Source organism: Lonchura striata, chromosome Z (assembly GCF_050655825.1).
Source record: "Lonchura striata isolate lonStrDom1 chromosome Z, ASM5065582v1, whole genome shotgun sequence".
Taxonomy (NCBI): Eukaryota; Metazoa; Chordata; class Aves; order Passeriformes; family Estrildidae; genus Lonchura; species Lonchura striata.
In genome coordinates, this window is record NC_140740.1 from 65337479 (window position 1) to 65358363 (window position 20885).

General features: G+C 36.2%; 1 protein-coding gene and 1 long non-coding RNA gene across 2 annotated transcripts in view; both read right to left on the minus strand.

Annotated features, from left to right (window-relative positions):
- Positions 1–20885, minus strand: part of SH3GL2 (SH3 domain containing GRB2 like 2, endophilin A1) — a 90853-nt gene that overhangs the window by 42442 nt on the left and 27526 nt on the right. The gene's annotated exons all lie outside the window — the stretch shown is intronic.
- Positions 1–20885, minus strand: part of LOC146763869 (uncharacterized) — a 60499-nt gene that overhangs the window by 12350 nt on the left and 27264 nt on the right. The window contains exon 2 of the long non-coding RNA XR_014951251.1: positions 1–20885. This exon is cut by the window's left edge and continues 12350 nt beyond it; it is cut by the window's right edge and continues 11543 nt beyond it. This is a non-coding gene — a long non-coding RNA (uncharacterized LOC146763869).

Genomic DNA, 20885 nt, shown 5'->3' on the forward strand with positions numbered 1-20885 from the left:
AAACCAATGTAGAAACAGGAAACTGAAGAAAAATTAGTGGATGTAAGAATAAAACAATTGACATGAAACAAAAGAATGCCAGTGCATGCAGAGATTTTTCAGCTATACAAATACGAAATGGAAAAGAATAGCTGAAACTGCAATGCAAGCATGGAGCTATGCTGCTCCTGTTCATCAGCATAAAAAATACCAGCCAGGTGGTTTGAACACAAGGAAAAAAGGTCCCAGAGAGTGTAGAAAATTACAACTGGTGTCTTTTAGATTTGGAGGTAGATGGACATAGATATAAACTAGATCTCTGCTAGATTAAGAGATTATGCACAATTATCTCTGTGATTTACAATTCAGGTGAATACACTCTGTGATTTACACTTCAGGTGAACTGGACAGGTGGAAGAATTTTAAGTATTTACATTTCAAAGAGAATTTTTTGGGGTGAATTGTACCTCTCTTTATAAATTGAAGGTCTATACTCCAACTCACAGTTCAGTAAGAAGTTAAATCTACCTTTGTAGCAGGCATCAAAATGCCTTGGGTAGTGAGGACAGATTGGCTGGAATTGAGCTAGAGGCAGACAGCAATAGCTCCAAGCAGCCTGACCTGAGACCTGTAACACCACGGACATGACCCAGTCACACCTGCCTACAGAAAGATGCAGTGCTTATCCTTTCAGGAGTTAACACAACACTTTCAAAAGCATGGGAGAGCCACTCTGGTATTCATTTGTGACTGAGTTGAGGTTTTCAGACAGGCACCAGTGGAATGAAAATAATTCTATTAAGAAGAAAATAAAAGGGAAAGCTATGTTGACAGAGAGTCAGGAAAAAGGGGCTTTATTATTTTAAAAATCCCTAGGTCTCTAGGATCGGAACCTATCAACCACAGAGATCAGAATCTTTTTGTGCTATTACTGTAGTCACATAAAACAGAGTACATGTTGAACAAATGGCAATTATTTAATTCTTTTAACTTGGATCTAAAAGGAATAAATACCATATTAAAATGTTTTATAATGCTCTTAACAGAACTCTTACCCTCTCTTAGTAACCACTTAAACCAAATTTCAAATTACTATTTTTCCTCAGTCTCACACTAACTCAAACCAAGGATTATATCCCAAGAAAATATTCAATGTCCTGGATGGATTCAACTTTGTTTCTGCTTCAGATTAATGTCCATGTGCAGCGGCTGGCTGAATAACAGCAAGAAAAGGTGTTTGTCACAGCAACGTCTTTCTGCAGTACTAATGATAGGACTTTTGCACAGAGAAGTTACCAAAGTAATTCCTGTAGCTGCATGAATGTATAACCAAATAAACCACTACATACAACATTTTTCCTTTTGAGTATGAAATGAAATTTATCTAGGTCTTTTCCACAATATAAATATTTTGTTGTGTTTCTTCTCATGGTGGACGACATCCTTCTGTCAATAAAAACAATTTTTCAAGACAATGAACTGGAAGAGTAGTTCAACATCTGCAGTCTCACCTTCATCTAAGCACTTGGCAATGGTTTTAGCAACACATTTTAACTGATTTCAGAGACTTCCAGCAAGAGGAGTAATTATGTATGCAATGGATGGAAAGTCTCCAGGTCAAAGAAACAAGTGTCATCTTTTGAAGGGACATAGACTGGAACAAACTAAATTGTGCAAGAGTTTCCAAACAAAGGATTTCTCTGCTGTCAGTTCAAACCACAAAGGGAATGTCCACCATGTCATTAGTGTAGTGAGGTATTTTTTTCTTTAAATCATCTTAGATTTTGCACTAAGTATAATGATCCCACATTTCCCCTCTGATGGTATTTATTTGGTATTTTATGATGACAAGTCCCTGATTCAGTGTACTTTGCAGTAGGTTAGAAGGGCTCCTGAACCTGCCATTATTCCTCTGATCTTTTCCTTATCCTTGGTGGGTTTTTGTATTTATTGTGATGAGCAGTTAACTAGCAGCTAACATATACCAGCCCACAAGAGTATACACGTTTCCTCACAAATAAAGCACCACATGCAGCTCACAAGTAGAACTGAAAAAATGCCAACCCAGAGTTATTACACCATAAAACCTGCCCCAGATTTCTCTCTATTACATACCTACATACTTGAAACCTCACAACTCTCCTATAGTTTCTGGAGTATTTTCAATCCCAGAGTATGCTAGCAAGAAACTTTAGCTCATACCAATGTCCCAAAAAAACTGTCTGCTAACCCATTAAATAACTCCAAAGTATCACCTATATAACTGGCCTTATCATCACTTGTCCTGCAGAAAGCACCTGCAAGCTCTGTATCAATCTGCAAGCCCATAGGATTTCAGTTCAGAAAATAAACCTCGTGGTTCCACTTTGCTACTCTAATACAAAAAATTGAGAGGAAAGTAATGGCCACAATAAATGCTTCCTTCACCTACTGACAGGTAAAAAAGATACCTTTGTAACAAAATGATGCAGTGCCTCCACACATCACATCGACCAACACCAGTTTTCTAGTACTAGCATTCTGTTCTAATTCTGAAGTGTCTAATGGCATTTTTTTACTCAAAGCTGATGTCCTGGTTTGTAAGATAAGCTTGTATTCTATTTGCCATCTGTTGGAGGTTGGGCAGGTTTGTTATCTCTTCCAAGAACAATGGTTTGCTCCGAAGAGGTAATGGTTTGTTTATGGGCCATTGACTGACTCACTGCAGGGCTGGTAACGTAACACCATCCCATTGTGAGATGCTCCACCCAGAGGGGGAAGCCAAGCACTCTTTTATTGTATAAAGGGGTACCTTTTTTTGGGGAGACAGGGCAGCTCTCTCTCTTTACGGGATTCCCAGAGAAGCAGCTCCTTCGGCAGGACTCCTGAGAGAAGCAGCTCCTTCGGCAGGACTCCCGAGAGAAGCAGCTCCTTCGGCGGCATTCCCAGAGAAGCAGCCGGAGCGCCGTGAGGCGGCGGCGGCGGAGCTCGGAGGCAGCCCCGGCGCAGAGGAAGACCGGCCCCACTGCCACCAGATCTTCAGAGAAAACTATACCCTTCTAAAGATCACCACTGCAGCTGCAATTCATCAGCCACTGCAAGAGGAGCAGCTGTCATTTCAACCGGACTGCTACCAACACCCCGAATCCTCAGGTTGTGGACTTTATCACTAGTTTTTGTTTGTACCGATTGCATTTGCCTTTTTAAATTGTTATCTAGTTTTCTCCTAGTAAAGAATTGTTACTCCCATTCCCATATCTTTGCCTGAGAGCCTTTTAATTTAAAAATCCTGGTAATTCGGAGGGAGGGGGTTTACCTTCTCCATTGCACAGGAGGCTTTTGCCCTCCTTCACAGACTCCTGTCTTGTCAAACCAAGACAACTAAAGAGCTTCAGTTACATTTATAAATATTAAGGTTAAAACTTTTTTATGTATTTTGGCAACTAAATATTCATTTGGATTAATTTTCCTAAATCATATTAGCTTTAATAAGAGTTAATTTTTCAGTTGTTAGAGTAAGTCTAGCAAATGCTGGCTCTCTTACTAATTAACTCAGCAAGGGTCAGTTCTAGCACCAGGTAAAAATGTAAGAAGGTCTATGTGAAAAAAATGCAAAAGTGAACAATTTTGAATTCTGTGGTGTAATTTTGAATTCTGCAGTGAAAACAAAAGATTAGACTATGCTTCTGGCTAATGCCAATCTGTTTGCATAGCAGAGAAACCTTGGATCTATACACAATATTGCTGAATAAAAAAACCACAAGAAGTCAAGTCATTAGCAAGTGGTTTCAATTTATTAAACTGGCCCAGAGGGAACATAACTTTAAAACTAGCATCCTTGTTTTGTAAATTTTGAATCAAGTTATTGATATAATTGTACATTAATTTATCATGCAAAACAAATTCATGCCACAAGTAGCCATGAAATTATACTACACTACCTCATTCTATTTCTAACAAAGCCCAGGCAAAACCCTGTACTGAATATTTTTGACACAGCAGAACATACAATTCCAGAGATACTAAACCCATTAGAAACACCACTTTGTAATTATTTAATTGAAAATTTATATAAATTGTCAGAAAAACTGTTTTGTTTTTTTCTGGGGCCATGAATTCCTGGACTGGTAACAGCTGAAGTTTGTTTATAAGATGCTATGTCAGTGTTCACAGCAACATCCCTTGGAGTTAGAAGACTAATTTCCTGAACATGGTCAGTTTTGTTTTAAAGCAGGATAGTGAACTGCTCTGCAGCAGACCAGGAGCCTTTTTACTTTTAGCTCCACTTACACAATTCATCTTGATACAAGCTAGTGACTTATAGATCAAACTCTGTTAACTGGTACTGAGTTATTTAAGTACCTTGAGACAAGTCCTTTAACTACCTCAATCACTCATATAACAATATATTCACAGATCATATGTCATCCTAGGTTACATTAATTGGTTTGTTCTACACCCAGTTTACAGAACACAAAATCATCTCATAACATAGCCTTCCTGAAGTACTTTCTTCAAACATGTAAGCTTCAATTCAACTTATAACAATTTTCCATATTTTCTTCCTCTACATACTGTAAATTAATATTGCTTCCATATCAGTGTAAGAATGAAATCCTTTGTGTTTTTCTGAAGCACAAAATCAGAAACATAACTCAATTTTATTCCTACCACTATCTGAGAAAGAGAAATAAGTATGATCACATTATATACAGAATGTAGTTATTCTGCTTACAGAGACCCACTGTGACTGCTGATAACATAAAAGCTGAAACAGACAAGCATTTTTTTGTTTCTTTATAGTACAGCCTTTTAGTCTTTAATAATCTTTTCTTTATATCAAATAGATTCTTGCTTCAATAAACTTTCAGTCCTTGTTCTCACCTTATAAAACATTTCTGACTTAGATAACAGGGATGCTGAATTCTGAGCCCTAAAGAGGTATTAAATTCTGCTTTGTTTTCTGCAGGAAGTATCTGCTTTTTCATAGCTCTCTAGAATAGCATTGAGCAGAGCACTTCAATCAAATGCAGAATGCTTTCAAGCTGTGGTGCCTATTTGGCACTGTCCTGAGACAGTGATTTGACAGCCTGCTATTTCTCAGATTTGCTACTGCAATTCAGTATTTCCAAGGCTCAGAGGGACTTCCAAAAGCCCCAGTTATACATAACAGAGCTCATCAGCTCCTCACCAAGAACAGCAAGTCAGGTTTGTTTTCTTTTCTGCTGAAGTTTTGAATTCTCTTTAAGATGAAATCATTGTCTTATGATATTATCAGTGATGGAGGTCCCACAACTCCCTCATAACTTTGCATGGTTTCATAGGAGTCATACATGTCACAAGTAGGCTATCTGATAAAACATATAGAATCCAGTAAGCTCTTGCTCTAGAGCTCTACACATTGCAAAACAAGAATGTGGCCCATGGAGGTTGAGAATTAATCCAGCAGGCCTGAATCTCATGTGATGTGTCTCCTACACAGTGCAGTGCAATGCTGCAGAGATGGTAGGTGGGTGCTGGGAGTCTCTGAAGCAAACGTTGTCTGTCCCAGGACAGATGCTTCAAAACAGTGAGAAGGCAGACACAGATAACCACAAGTCAATTTTGAGTTTTGAATAGCTTCTTTTATCAGCATTTTTCCATGCTTTTAGGTAAATTGCTACTAAAAATACATCTTCACAGGTAATCTTAGAATCATAGATTTGATTAGGTTGGAAGAAATACCACAATCAAGTCCAAACCAGTTAACTTGGCTCTGCCAAGCCCACCACTACACCATGTCCCTAAGTACCACATCGACATGATTTTTGAACACTTCTGGGGATAGTGATTCAACCCAGGCAGACTTTTTTAATGCTGTTCATCCTTTCTGTGATCAGGCTTTTCCTAGTATCCAATCCAAACCTCTTCTGGTGCAACTTAAGGCAGTTTTCTCTTGCCCTGCCTCTGGTTGCCCGGGAGAAGAGGCTGACCCTCACCTCACCACAGCCTCCTTTCAGGCAGTTGTAGAGAGCAATAAGGTTTTCCCTGAGCTGCCTCCTCTCCAGGCTAAACATCCCCAGCTCTCCCAGCCACTCCTCACAGGACTTGTGCTCCAGACCCTTCAACAGCTCCACTGCCTTTCTTTTATTCTCTGAATAATTAAAAATAAATAACATGGGATTGCTATGTGCAGCACACAGCATATGTCTATATAGACATGCAACTTCAACCTTACCAGCTGTGCCATGAAAAAGGTTTACCAGCTTTTACATAGAAGTCATTAATGGATCATTAATAAATCATTTGTGTTTTAAATGTACTGTGTAGATTTGTTATAAGCATTTAATGAGGTGGAAATTGAAAAAAATATTTCACACAAGAGTTAAGACACAGATAAATTCTTCCAAAATAAAGAATTCTTATAAAGTAAGGTATTCTCAAGCAGCTATAAAAAAAAAAAAAAAAAAATTCCAGTATCCTTTAAGAACTACAGCATACCTTCCATTATCATGCTAGAATCATTACCAAAGAAGTACACTGACTTCCTGTCAGTAAATATAATTTATTTATGAGCAAGTTTTTTCACACTGTTGTATCCCAGCATTGTTCTAGGCTGTTTAATAAGCTTCCTGAGCCATTTAGAAAAATTTCAGAGCATTTTATTTCAAGAAATTAACTGAAAACAACAACAACCAAAAATAAAGGCTAAAAAAAACAATCAACAAACAAAAAAAACCCCACAGTATTCCTTTCAAGAAATAATGAACTTTTTACCACCACAAAGCATAGGATGTCAATGTATTCCTATACTTATCCTTCTCCACATTTTGCATTCCAGATTAATGTTCTGTTTAGCTTATAAAACAGGTTTCTTTTATGCTGGTTCAGCTGGATTTATAGTTTAGAAAAAAAAAATTAAAACTACCACATCCAAATCCAAGGGACAGCCTTGTAAATAAATAAAAAAAAAAAGAATATATCACTTTATCAAAGTGTTTCAGAAGAAACACAAAAAGTGGGTAGTCCTGACAAACTGTAATATTGGAATATTGCAATTGTAATCCTTCTATCACAGATACATTTAGACATGGGCTATCACTGATTTTCTGGTAAGTTCAAATGCCAAGAGAATGGAACAGAGTAGTCACACGTGCCACAAGTCAAAAGAAAACCCGAACTATCACCTTTTCGAGTGACCGTAGTCCATGCTCACCTTCCATAAGTTCAAGTACTGTATACCTTAGAGAAGATTTTCTTCAAATACTGAAATTACTGATCTGTCCTGAATGTAAAAAGTCAAATATACATGCTTATGTCCAAGTTCAGCACAGAAGTAGGGGTTATTACATAATTTAATACACCAGATGCACCACTATTATCATCTGATTGATCAGTTTGCTTGCAGGGCCATTTGAGATACAAATATGCAGCATGTAACTGGCCTATGCATAAGAATATTCTGTGCTGATCACAAGAAGCTCTGCTGGGACCAGATTTATCTCTTAATTTGTTCAAATGAACAAAAATGAAAAGCAAACTGGTGGAAGATGCTGGATCACAATCAAGATTGTTGCTTCTGTGATTCTTTGCATTAGAGACCAAACTGACCAGGTCAAAGGAGAAGTTGGTACTGGATACCATCACCCTAAATTGCCAGAGTCTCCTTCATTTCCCTTGTGGGGAAGAGCTCCCATGCCAAATCCATCCCCACGCTACATAATGTGAAACCTAACTCTTCTCCAAATTCTTTGTCCCTTCCTGTCTGGCATTTCCCAAGTATTTTGCTTAGCACATATAACTTTATTAAATGTCATAGCCCATAGTACATTACTACCCTGCCCCCTGCCCTCCAAGACTGTTTCTGAGGACTAGAGCAAACGCCCCACCATCCTCCCTCTTAGCAGTCAGGGTCACCATGCACAGGCTCAAGGACAGGAGACCCCAGGTCCCTGCTACCTCAACAGAGAAAAAAATAGAACATCCTTACACTGGTTTCCTCAAAAAGCAGGTGCCACCAGATCCTTAAAAGGGAGGACAGTTTTTACACTACCTCCTCCTGCTGTTTGAAATCCAATGTAATATTTACATTCATATACAGAGGTCATTGCCTGTCAAAACATCTCACTTTACACAGTGAAGTTTGATGTGCACACCTGTGAAAATACAGGCACAAGTGATCTAATTGTTATCTTCTTGCTAGCTGAGGAACTCCCATATTTACCAGAAATCCAGACACATAAACAGCATACAAAACAAGTACTTTATATAAGTTATTTTTTGAACAGAAATTGGTTTCAATACTGAATAAGTGTATCTAAGATGTTTGTGGAATGCCCCTGTTCCTAAGAGACAGGAATTTGATCTCTACCCCTCTTGTCTTGTTTAATAACTCCTCCCTTTACCCGAACCTTAACTCTAGCCCTGCAATACCCTATAAAACCCCATGACCCTGCCTTTGCCTGGTCTTTCTTCTCCATCCCTCCCTCTTCCTGCGGGTAATAAATGGATTCTCAAGGTTTCTGAAATGGAGACTGTTCCCATGCCTGGTGCCAGCAGCTGCACCCTCCCTGGGCACGATGGATGAAGCCAGTTGCAACACACTGCAACAATGTTGTAAAATTATTAAGGTGGCGTTGCCTGGATACTATTTTTTCCTATTTCATTCCCAAGCAACTCTATAAAATATCTAGACTAGCTTTGTTCTAATTGTCCGTCTGAAAAATAAAAATTCCTTAACATTCAGAGAAATAACACAGCAGTTGTCTTAACTTGAAGATATTAATTCTTTGATTTTATATATATGTTTAAATGAAATAAATATTTTAAACTGATAAGAGTTTGTAAGCTTATAATAGTATGTAACCATAATGAATGTATCTTTAATAATAAATTGTATTTCTAATAAGTTATTTGCAACCTAAAATTATATCTGAAATACTGTCTCTATATTTATTGTTAAAATACTATCTATGTAACTGTATTTTAGAGACATAAAAACATCAACTAAATCACATGCATAAAATTATTTTGAAGGTAAGGCAAGTTTTATAGATGCATTCAGAAATACATGAAATGGCAGAATTAGACTTTCTAAGTAACTTAAATTTAGCTCCTAATATGCTTTCTGCATATATCACTAAGGTATATAAACTTTTTTTATTTTTGAACTAGTTGCAGTTTCATTACCATTTTCTCATTCATTATATAGAATGGGTAGCATTACTTTAAAAAACCCTTGGGTTTTCCTTTTTTTAGCTCTACTGTGCAATCTCTACAGAACCGTCTTACAACAAAAGCGTAACTTGCATAAAGATTAAATTCTTCATAATATAATTTTCCACCATATTAATTGTTACCTGAGAGCTAAAAAAACATGTTTGAATTTATTTTGATGAAATCTCTGTAGAAAAGCCTATTTTTTCAGTGTTTGCTATATACAGTTTGGATATTATTTTAGTCTGGTATTTATACATTGACAAGCACACATTATCATAAACACCTTTGCTGTTATTTACAAAGCTTAAACCCTGCTCACAATTTTTTTTTTTTTTTTTTGCAATAGATTAGTAGTGACAACAGCTTCAGATTTTCACTCAGATATCTCTAACTGCATTGCTGAATACTTATGATGCTCAAGAGAACATCACTCATCTAAATATTGCCTTGGTGAGCCCCACATGTCCTCAGGAAAAACACATCTTCAGAAAACACGTTGTATTTTAATTCTGAAATGCTTAAAGATAGTTATTACAAGACATCTCAATTATTCCAACTGGCTGCAGTGAGAATTATGCAGTTAAAGATCAGTACAACTCAGATGAGATTAAAAACATGTGCATCTTCCAAGCAAGCTAAAAAAAAAAGGTCTATTTACTTGTTTTACAAATTCACCAGTACAAAAGATGATCAAGAGTAGAAAACAGAGAAACAGAAAATAAAAAAAAAACCAAAAAACTGAGAAATAAGCAAAACAAAGGGAGGAAATAAAGAAAAGTAAGCAGAATGTGAGAGGAAAACTGAAAATAGAATGAAATAAAAAGAATAATTCACAAAACATGCCCTGTTTAATAGTCCTTGCTTGCACAAGAGAGTCTTTATCGCTGTTTGATGGAACAAGCAGAGCAGTGACAACTAATTTCTTGAATTGCAGCTTGCGGCTAATTTGTTGCATGACCTAGAAAAAGTAGTTTTTAATGAAGTCATAAGTAATTTTACTGTACATAGCAATATTTCATCCAGTCACATGCAGTGTACGTCCAGCCACACAGTGACAAACCCTGTACTGCACCCCTAAGAGTGAAGGTTGTCATGGCTACGGCTACTTCAAAAGTCTTGACTTCTTATGACTAACATCTTATGCTTAAAAATAGTATTATGACAAAATATATAAGAGATAAAAATACATCTTTGGGTATGGTGCTATGAAAATATATAGTCAAAATATTACTTTTTTTAAAATCTAAACCATTTACAGTCATACAATATAAAAAACTTACTTGGATTATTTTCCCATGCATATAACAAAAGCACTCCTTAATGTCTTTAAAAAGATAGAGTTTCTAAAATCATGATGGAACATAAGGCAATTGATGTCCATTTTTAATAAGATGCCCTCTAAATTTAAAATTATCACAATTAAAATAGTTGGTACTGAATGATCTGGTTGAGCTAACAATTTCTTACACATACAAGAACATCTGATTGATTTTTTTTTTTTTTTAATGCCATGTTGAGACTTTATGAGTTTGTGAAAATCTTGCTTAATTAAGAGCAACAAAATCATAACTAAAATAAAGCTAAAGGGCAAAAAAAAAAGGAAAAAATTATATTTTCTCAACTATGTTGCATTCACTTCATAGAATGGGAGTACTTTGTTCTATTTTTGGCACGAGGACTCAGCTCTCCTTATGCAAGATGAGTCATGGGGATGTCTCCCTTATGGAACTGCCAATTTTGAAGCCTACCTTTTAATGGAATATGTAAAAGCTTGCTACTCAATACAGCACTGAGGTACGTTACTCTATCCTAAGTCTTGACCCTAATTTACCTTCAACTCTTTTCAATGCACATTTCTTCCTCTTAAAGATATTAGCACATCCACAGTCAGTAAAATTAGAGTTTAGAATCTAAGAGTTCAATTCCCACCTGAAGTTCTGTGAGACTCCATCTCTTGTGATACCCATTTCAGTTGTACTATTTCTGCATCAGTTGAACTCCAACAAAGTCACAGCTGGAGAAAACCTAAACCCACTTTTTTGGTTAGGCTGGTTACTATTTATGCTATTTTATTCTTGTTCCTTGCTAAAATTTTCCCTTGCCTTACCTGCTGAAGGTATGTTCCACAGAACAATAAGAGCTGTGCAGAAGCATTTCTGTGAGTTTTGGGGGGCTATCTTTGTGTATCAAAGGAAAATAAAGACATTTCTTCTCTGCAGTGTTTTCCAAACCAAAATCAAAAAGATTATCTAGCTCTAAGAAGAGTCTGTGTACCATATGTGGCTGCAGTATTTGTAACATTTAATGGGATTTTAAATTAGCTAAGTTACAATTATTTAAACCAAACCAAAACAAGCCTTTTTTAAAAGAGAGTATGTTCCAGAAATATTGTGGATCTGTAACTATACATATATATAATTTGCAGTAAGTTTATATACATAATTATTACTCAATGGATGTTGCTTGCAGCACAAAACTACCAATCTTTGAAACATACTAGGATATTATGGCTGCTAGACATCTGCAGTAACCATTCTTTTTTTTAGAGAGATATTGAATATTGACATGCAGAAAAGCCAGAGAGCTACTACTCAAAAAAGAAGATTGATATTTTGAGGTGAAAACAAATCACTTGAGGTCAAGGTTTTGTTAGGTTTGGTAGATGTATGTTGGACTTTACAGGAAGGTCTTTACAGAACCATCTAACTTCACCATTAAAGGGCTGAAAAGCAAGCTGCACTTCTGAATATGATTAATTATATGATTAATGGAATTATTAACCAGATAATGCAATATGCTTTTTATAAAGTGTTTGTACTAGTTGTTTTTATAAGCTGTGGAGGCTTGAAAATATTCCATGAAGAAGTTATGTTTCCTTTCTTGTTCTGTTTTCTTCTGGTTTAGGGGACAATGCCCAAAGCACAGAAAAAGAGACATGCTAAGTAAAGGCACAGTAAAGGTTTATTTATTCATTGGTTTAAGACTCTTAGCATCTTATATCTTGATAAATTTTAATACTTGTATATATTAATTTCTGATTAGGATGTTGCAGTTGATACCTGTATCAACTGATACTGTATCAAAAGAGTAGCCTGCTCAGCATACATCTTGCTTCAGATTGATCAGCTTTAACAAAAGCTAGCCTTATAAATGCTCCTGATGCAAACAGCAAATGAGAATCCCAAGCGCTAACTTCAACTGCTACTCCTGACTTTGGATGAAGGCAAAGGGTACAAAGCAAAGTTCTTTTTGACCTATGATGTTCTTCACAACTTCAACAGCACTGTGCAACGTTCATTCATTATCTTAAATGATTTGGTATTGCTCTTCAAATCAGTGCAAAATACCTTTAGATACTATTGAAAGACTGTAATAGTGAGTTAAAGCATTATTTTGTAAGAATATAGAGCACAGGAAATGAGTGACAGCTCACAGGAGGAAGAGGACAGCAGAGAAACTGGGTCCAGACACCCCATAGGAATACTGAGATACGGAACTCAGGCCTCCAAAGATTGAATTTGGATTTACTGCAGTTACCCTTGGCAATTGCAGTGTGACCATGCAGCTCCATCTGGTCCTAGTGAGAGTAACTGCACTGCAATGTCCCATTAGACTGTCTGGCTTCAGTGCTACTGTGAAGTGCATTACGGGTCCCAAATGTCCTACTGCAGCACTAAAATCTTAACTGCTTTTTAAATCCGCTAAGACCATATCAACATAGAGATGCTGTCATTCTCAGGATACCACCAGAACAAATATGAACAAGGCACCGAAAACCAAACCCACATCTTCAGGACACATAAATTAACCCACTAAGATGAGTTTACATCCTAAATAGCTGTGAACGTCCTGATAGGAAGCACTATCAACCAAATAGGTTTTCTTTCCAGATGCAACTAATCTGGACAAAAATGTGCCAATTCATATTGGCTATTATTGGTGGTAAAGGTGCGGGTAGATCTGCAGTTACTCCACGAAATGTGCATTTTCTTGCTATTATATACAACTACATTATCTTCTATTAAAAATGTCAAGAATTCAACTGAGGCAAACTGTCTCAGAAAGAGATCATTTTGGCCATGGTCCCCTTCCTCATTAAAGGAAAAATCCCACAACAAAGCAAAGTGATGAAGCAGCTGGAACTCACGGCCAGGAGCAGAATCTAGTGACATTCAGCCCAGGAAAACTGCTGTCCTCCTCATTTAAACTGAGTCAGCATCAAGGATGCCAATTGCTGTTCAGCTGAGTTTTCAGCCAGCCAGCCATTTGAAATACGTATTAAAATGTGTCTTGGCCATCTAGGTAAGTCATCTGCAGCCTGCAGGTGTAGGGCACTGTGCTTTGCAGCTGTAGAAAGACTGTACTTATACTGGTGTGATACAGCTCCCAAGGATGTCTTGCTCAAGGAGATCTGATGTCGTGATCTCCTTTCTGAAGGATGAATGACAAAATACCTATTTCACAGTTATTCCTTCTTAATGGATTCATATGGAAGCATGCCATTCATTATAGTAGCCAGCCATAATGGAAGCCAGTGCATGAAGTACAAATATAATTAATTTATGATATATAGTACAACACCACAATAGCAGATATTCTTTCCATATCTACTTGGTTACATTTTAAAGATGAGACAGAAGATGCTTTTCAAACTTCCCATAAATTTCCTTTTATTCTGGAATAACACACTCAAAATACAGTGCAACAAGGGAAAAACAAATACTCTGAGGACACAAGCTATAACAGCAAGATGGGGAAAAAGCACCCCTTACTAGTCCTTAATGTTTTTCAGAAAATAGGTATTTTAATTTTTACTTGAAAAGAAACAGAAGAAATCTTTCTGCTAAAGACAGATCCAAAAGAAACTGAATACTTACCAGGACTCCCTGTCTGCATAACTTTATCTTCGTACCATGCTCTCCTGTGATATTCCATGTGATAAAATTACTCAACAGACTTGTTTTGGAATACTTGGTCTCTTTAAATAACAGACTTGTTTTGGAATATTTGGTATCTTTAAATAACAAGTGGAAATTTAGTTTCTGGTAACGGGTGCTGATACTCTCCATTGATCTTAAGAAAGAGAGACACAGTCTTCAATTACACAGCAATATGTCTTCATCATAAGGTAATTCCTATGATCATAGTCTGTAATTACTGTCCTCAAGTGGCACAATCTGTAAGGGGTTGGACATTACTCCTGTTAAATTTCAAAGAGACTGATTTCTTAATGAGTTCTCAGTGCCACCTATTCGTTAATTTCAATCTCATTGATCCAGTTCATGATCACAAAGAAAAACCACAGAAAAGAGAGTGGTCCTCCTTTCACTTGTTGAATGGTTATATTTAGAAAGTTTTAACATAGGAACCAGGTTCAGAATTTGTAAATATTATGAAGAATCATCCAAGTTGGACACATTTTATTGCTTCTGTTTGTTATGGATGATACATAAATAATCAAATGTAAGGTCAGGTACTTGCAAATGCAATTTTTTTAAAGCAGGTGGGGAGATGGATATCAAGAACCATTTATTGCTCTGGTTCTGTCAGGGATATGAAGTTTCCCAAAGTACAGTTTCCTTCTTGGAAGATACTTAGGATTACATTCACTGTGTAATTAAATGAAATAAATGTGAAAACTATTGCAGAATTTAATTAGCAGCTTGATGTTCTTAACTCAAGCTGTTCACTTACATGTAAAGTCTGTTCATTTGGAAAGGAACAAGCACGATTGGACATTTTACCAGGGATTTTGACTAATACAGATGTAAATAACTGTCAGATAATCACACCTCCACTTGTATTCTTATGTCTGTCCCATTCCTCTGAAAACAGAATTTATCAGGCCCACGGTACTCTTTAAATAAAACTTCTGTTAGAGTGATTCTGTTTGGTGCTAAGTTTATGCAGCTTAACTGAAACAGTGATAAATGTGCAGGTTGTCTGTGTGACCATGACAGCAGTATCAGAATGGAAAAGCTCATTTTTTTAACAAAACCAAGAACTAGTAGGAGTACTTCTCTTTCTTCCGCTATATACAGTCTCTTTAAACTGAAGGTTGAAACATTATTAGCAACATCAATTTCCCTGTTAAGGTCTTCACAAGTCCAGGAGGGTAAAACTAGCATGCTAGTAGTCTTTATGTCATTAACCTATTCTGCTTTTTAACTCTACGGATGAAACTGTAAAAGCAATAACTACATGTGAAGCATTTTCTCTGCCTGCACATCAGTAGTAATGATGTACCTTTGCTATGTAAACCATGTTTATTAGAGTATTCTACATACACATAAATTAATCTCAGTGAGGTTGTGTCCAAAATCCTTAGAGAGGTCTGCATGACCCATTTTTCCACTAAAAGCATCAACAAAATAGCTTTTGATTTTACTCATTTAAAATGCACATCCCATACAAATGATGCACAGGAGGGCCAAATAAATAGCCTATACCATTGCCTCAGTTTCCTCATCTTTGAAAAGAGATAAAAATCTTTTAGACACTGTCACAGAAGGCACTGTAGGAGAAAAGTGATACTGTTCTATGAAAGAGTAGTGGCTCAATTAAATCTCCCACTCTCCTTTGATGCCATTTTCTTCATGTTTCTCCTCATTTTTTAAAAACAGCCTTTACAAAAATTACTGCACATGATTTCTAGAACTTTGCATGCACAAATATTCACAGAAGCAGTGGAAAATACAGGAAATACTTTCAGGTAAAGCAAAGTGTGAGTGAAGTTAAGACTCAGCAGATCCTATGTTACACACTTTCCTCTCAGGAAAAGAAGCTGAGTTCTACTTCTGAGGCCTTGCTACACTAGCATGATAAAAGAGCATAGGAAAGATATATATATATTCCTTGCTTGACTGTTTGTCCAACGGGGTACTTTTTGAGTCACAGGATCTGGACACACTGATGCATATTCTGCAAACTGACTTCCCTTCATGTCCCACTGTCCTGCAGCAGATGTCTCCAGAACATGTTTGACACAATTGCTCTCAATGCACAGGCTTAACTATAGCCAGCTGGCCTAGGACACAGTCAGCATATAATATTGTTGTGAGGAAGCCAAAACATTACATTTCCTTTCCCCTACCCCAATCCTCCCTTTCTTACAGCATTTGCTACTAAAACCTGCTTGCTTTACCCCTACAGATACCAGCAGGTCCTAGTGTCCTGTGAAATGAATTATTTATTATGGTTTACTGAAGAAGAAAATGTAGTGATTCACAGATCTGGAGACCATTTGAAGCTCCACTAACACCCACCAGAGTAAGCTCAATTTTCAAACTATAGTTTTTTGTTTGTTCTTCCCACATGTCACCTTCCACCTACAGTCAGGATTTTGTTCCATTTGCAGCTTTCTAAACCCTCAGCTTAAGGGAAGGGAGTACAGAAAACAAATTTCAGTAACTGCGCACATCTGTAGTTTATGTTAGGTTTTTAATTATAACACTAACTCTTAAGACCCTTTGCAGAGTCTTCGTTAGCATTAAATTAAAATTTGGTATAACAAAACTTATATGGCAGTAAAATAGCTTAAGGCAGAGATCTTACAAATGCTGACTCACTGCCCTACTCAGTCCCTAGACAAATCTTCCAAATCCAGTATGGAGAAACCAGGTAGGAGAAGATTACATTTCACAGCCATGTTTCCAGTCACTCAAAAGATCACTTGTTTGTAAGATCTGATTCAGAAATAAAGTATAATATTCACACTCTGGTGACTGAAAGACTGCTAACAAAAACAGGAGGCACAGACGATGAACATTACTAGTCCTAAGAAGAATTCTCTCATTTTCTGAATGAGTACTTTATGTCCTGGCAAGAGAAGTGTACAAAGAATCCACTACAAAAAGAGAGATAACATTCTCTAGTTGTGTGTGAGACCAAATCTTCTTACTGCATGGAAGGCATGAAGCATTGACTAACTCAGATAGATAAGAGTCAAGTTTTTTAACCTCTGTTCTTCTGAATTATAACCAAAGTGCTCAACTACTAAATTGCCCAAAGTTTAAAATTCAGCTGGTTGGTTGTAGAAACAGAACCAAAGTTATTGACAGTCTGTAGTCAATAAACTAAAGACTAGGTGAGACAAGGTTTTAAAAGCAGTAAAATTTTGCAGGCATTCTTGCCCAGGAGTAGGCAGAATATAATTTTTCAGGATTTAAATTTTGAAAGTTTAGAGACAGCTTACTGCTACACCTGCTTTCAGATATAGCTGCAAGGTAAATGATCTTCAAAACATGTAACAGTACCTACATACGTGTGTACTGGAAAAGACTTTCTGTCTGAATGTATCAAAATAAGTCTAATACTTTTAAGTAAGAAAAATCACTGCTTTTAGGATGTTAAAAAATCCAAACTATGAAAGACAATTTTAGCTACCTTACAAAGTCAAACTACAACTACACTGTAAGCATCTCCTAATACTGACATGCAGCACCTTCACAAAATCTAGCAAAGAAGTTACATTATATAGAGAATTTCAAGATGCTTCCATACACTCAGAGAAGGATAAACCTGTTCAGAAACAAAACTGGCTTATAAGTTAATCATCTGTTTATCCCTGATCTGCCTCAAATGAAAAATAACAGATGGCTCTTTTCATTAGTGATCTTTGTGCTCATCAATGCCTGAGCACAAGCTCTTCAGTCAAAGAAAATAAGACTGACCTTATTCTAAGAAGTACCCAAACATCAACTGTCAGGCAACTGTGGCTGACTCATCTTCTGACTGGAAGAAGCAAAAGTGACATGATTTCACCCAAAAGAAGTTATGACCAAGACTAGTGCAAACTACATCCAAACAGATGGGGAAAAACCAAAGAGGAACCAGCCTAGTCATTGAGACAGGGTTTTTTCTGTTCTTATTCCTCAGTACCAAAATATCCAGAGTATCTATTACTTCAGATCCCACTGAATTTGTATTATAAACCATTGTGTATTATAAAATTGCTAAGAATCCTAAATTTTAGTCAAACCTTATGCTTAAATGGACATTTTGTTCATATTAGCAGTTTGAAAAGCAGATTTTTTACCATCTTAGATGGTAAAATAATTTAGATGGAGAAAACTTAGATGGAGAAAGAATTATAAGCATTTAAACCTTGAAATTAAAAATATAACAATTTAAGAAGATTCATTGCTATGAGGCCATTACAATGTCTCTTCTAGTGAGAAATTCAGACTGAAGAAATGAAGCAGATGAGTGTCAGATACAGGAATGAATAGGTGAGATGATTTATTTTAATCAACCCAAGGGTAAGCATAATCAGAATGACTCACTACGAGCGTAAGTACAGACCTATATGCATCTCAGCTAGCAGCTGTTGTCTGCTCAATATAGCAGCTAACAAAAAAACTTGAAAGCTTTTTGTGAGACAAAACACGCTAGTTTGTAGTGAGACAATAATTTACTGTGAGTTACAACATTTTTATTCAATTTATTTTTTATTTGCAGAAATATTGCCATCAGCCAAGCAATAAACTCTGTATCACTTTCTCCATAGCACATTTTTATTTTGCTGGATAAAACTCTAAATATCTCAAAACCACACTCAATTTTTTAGTCCAAAAATATTAATTACTTCATAACAAGTGATGGATCCTCTAATATAACTTACAAGTATGGTAAGTCATGTTCCCTCCTAACAGAGTAGCTATGGCAAAAAGTTTCTTATTGTACAGCGCAGAGATCTGTTCTGGAGTAACCTTAATGTTTCAGACTTTTTCTTCCTTTTTCTTAATTCAAAATAAATATTTATCAAAGTCTCTAAATGGTAGAAAGCCTGGATCTCAAAGGAGACTAGAAAAGACTGTATCAGATGATACTAGGATGTTTTACATTTTTAAACTTCACAACACTGCAGTAAAAATGTCTATTTCTCCCTTGCTTTTCAACTATTATTAGTGTCTGAACAAAAAGCCCAAGGAAATAACTATGTCTCCACTTCCCCTTTAAAAAAACAAACAAACAGGCGAACAAAACCAAAACCAACCAAATAACAAGCAAACAAACAACAACAAATAACCTGCAAAATTTAAAAATTAAGGACAAAAAGTCCAAAAGGTTTTTCTGTAGTTCTCAGGAACTACAAGGAAGTGCATGCTTAGCTGTATAAGCAATTAAAATTACTTTTCTAGCAGATAAACCTTGCTGTATTCCCTAATGTTTTAACTGTATCACCACATTGTGTTATATAATGAGGAATTTCATTAGTATTATTTCTGTCTATGTTTTTCTTTGCAGAAAGTGGTAAAAGTACCTCTTTTTAGAGGTACTGTGGATGACAGCCAAATAGGATGTCCAAATAGAATTTCAAAATGAATTACTGTCATCCCACTATTTTTCCAAGTGGGAAAGTGGGGGAAAAATGGATGATTTCGTTTGCTCTTGGATATAAAAATCAGGAGCATGCTACTAATAGATTCTGATATTAAGTGCTAAAAAGAAGTTTTTCCCATCAGCTGGGGTTCTTTGTTACCTGTGTCTGAATAAAGCAACAGATAGAGGTAGCTAGTAGCAGATTTCAAATAACTTCATTTGGGCAATTTAAATAATTCTATACTCAACACTACATCTCTTGAAATGACCCAGGTTCCAACAATCAAACATGTTTCCAAGTACTGGAATACACTTGACCTGAGTATGAGAATGCAAAGATAAAAGATACACACACTGACTTTGTGACTTTTGTGGGTAAATCCAAAGCCACAGTGCAAAAGAAAAAAATGGGCTAGTCTCTTTTTATGTCTCTCTTTCTGTTACCGTGCAGAAGATAAATGCAGAAATTACAGGATGGCAGACATTTAAAGACATCTACATGACACACTATTTTAGCAGCTATTATATTTTAGGAAAGCAGAGACGACACAGTCATTACTTGTCTGCATATATTGAGAAACAAGTCAGCAGCAAGGAGAAGAAAATACAGTCAAATACTATGTCACAAAAGTGGTGTTTCCACCATGTTACCAGGTGATTTAAACTCAGAGCTGCGCACCCGGCTGAATAAATTGTCCTGAGTTTTTCTTAGTTACTAACTGGCAAGGTTTTACTGAAGCAAATTGATTTGCTTCCTGTATAAAGGTTGATAAAAGGCAAAAAGAAAAAAAAATAAGATTTATGAATACTTTTATTCAAAGGACTTCATTAAGAAGTAACATCTACATAATTTTCAAAGTATCATCTTCATCTTTCCCTGTCTTGAATTTAATAGAACTAGTAGACTTGAGGAATGAAACTACTTTTACTGTCTGATAATTACCTTAGATGTTCTTATTAGCATCAAACCAAATATAGTCATATCTTTACACTTTTCTAGGTAGAAAACTCGAAAAAAGTATCATGGTGTCCTTAAGAAATAAAATCTAAGAGCCTCATACAGCCCCACCTTCTCTGGAAGGCTCTTTAAGTAAAGTAACTCACAGGATACCAGACCATACCCATTTTTACACAACTTAGTCCCACATGAGAACTTAACCCATAGAGGAGAAAACACATCTGAAATATATCTCCTGGAGTTAAATTCCCTGAAATTTTCTGATCATGCATTTTTATATTTTATACAAGAAGTTAAAGTTTCACTTAAGAAGCTGAGAGTTCTTGTCAAAGTTAAGTTGACCTAGTAGTTTTATTTTCAGGAAAAATAAAAAAAACTTAAGCAGAAGTGGAATTTTACCACAAGCATGTCAACTCCGCTTGTTTAATCACATCTACCAGCTTGACTG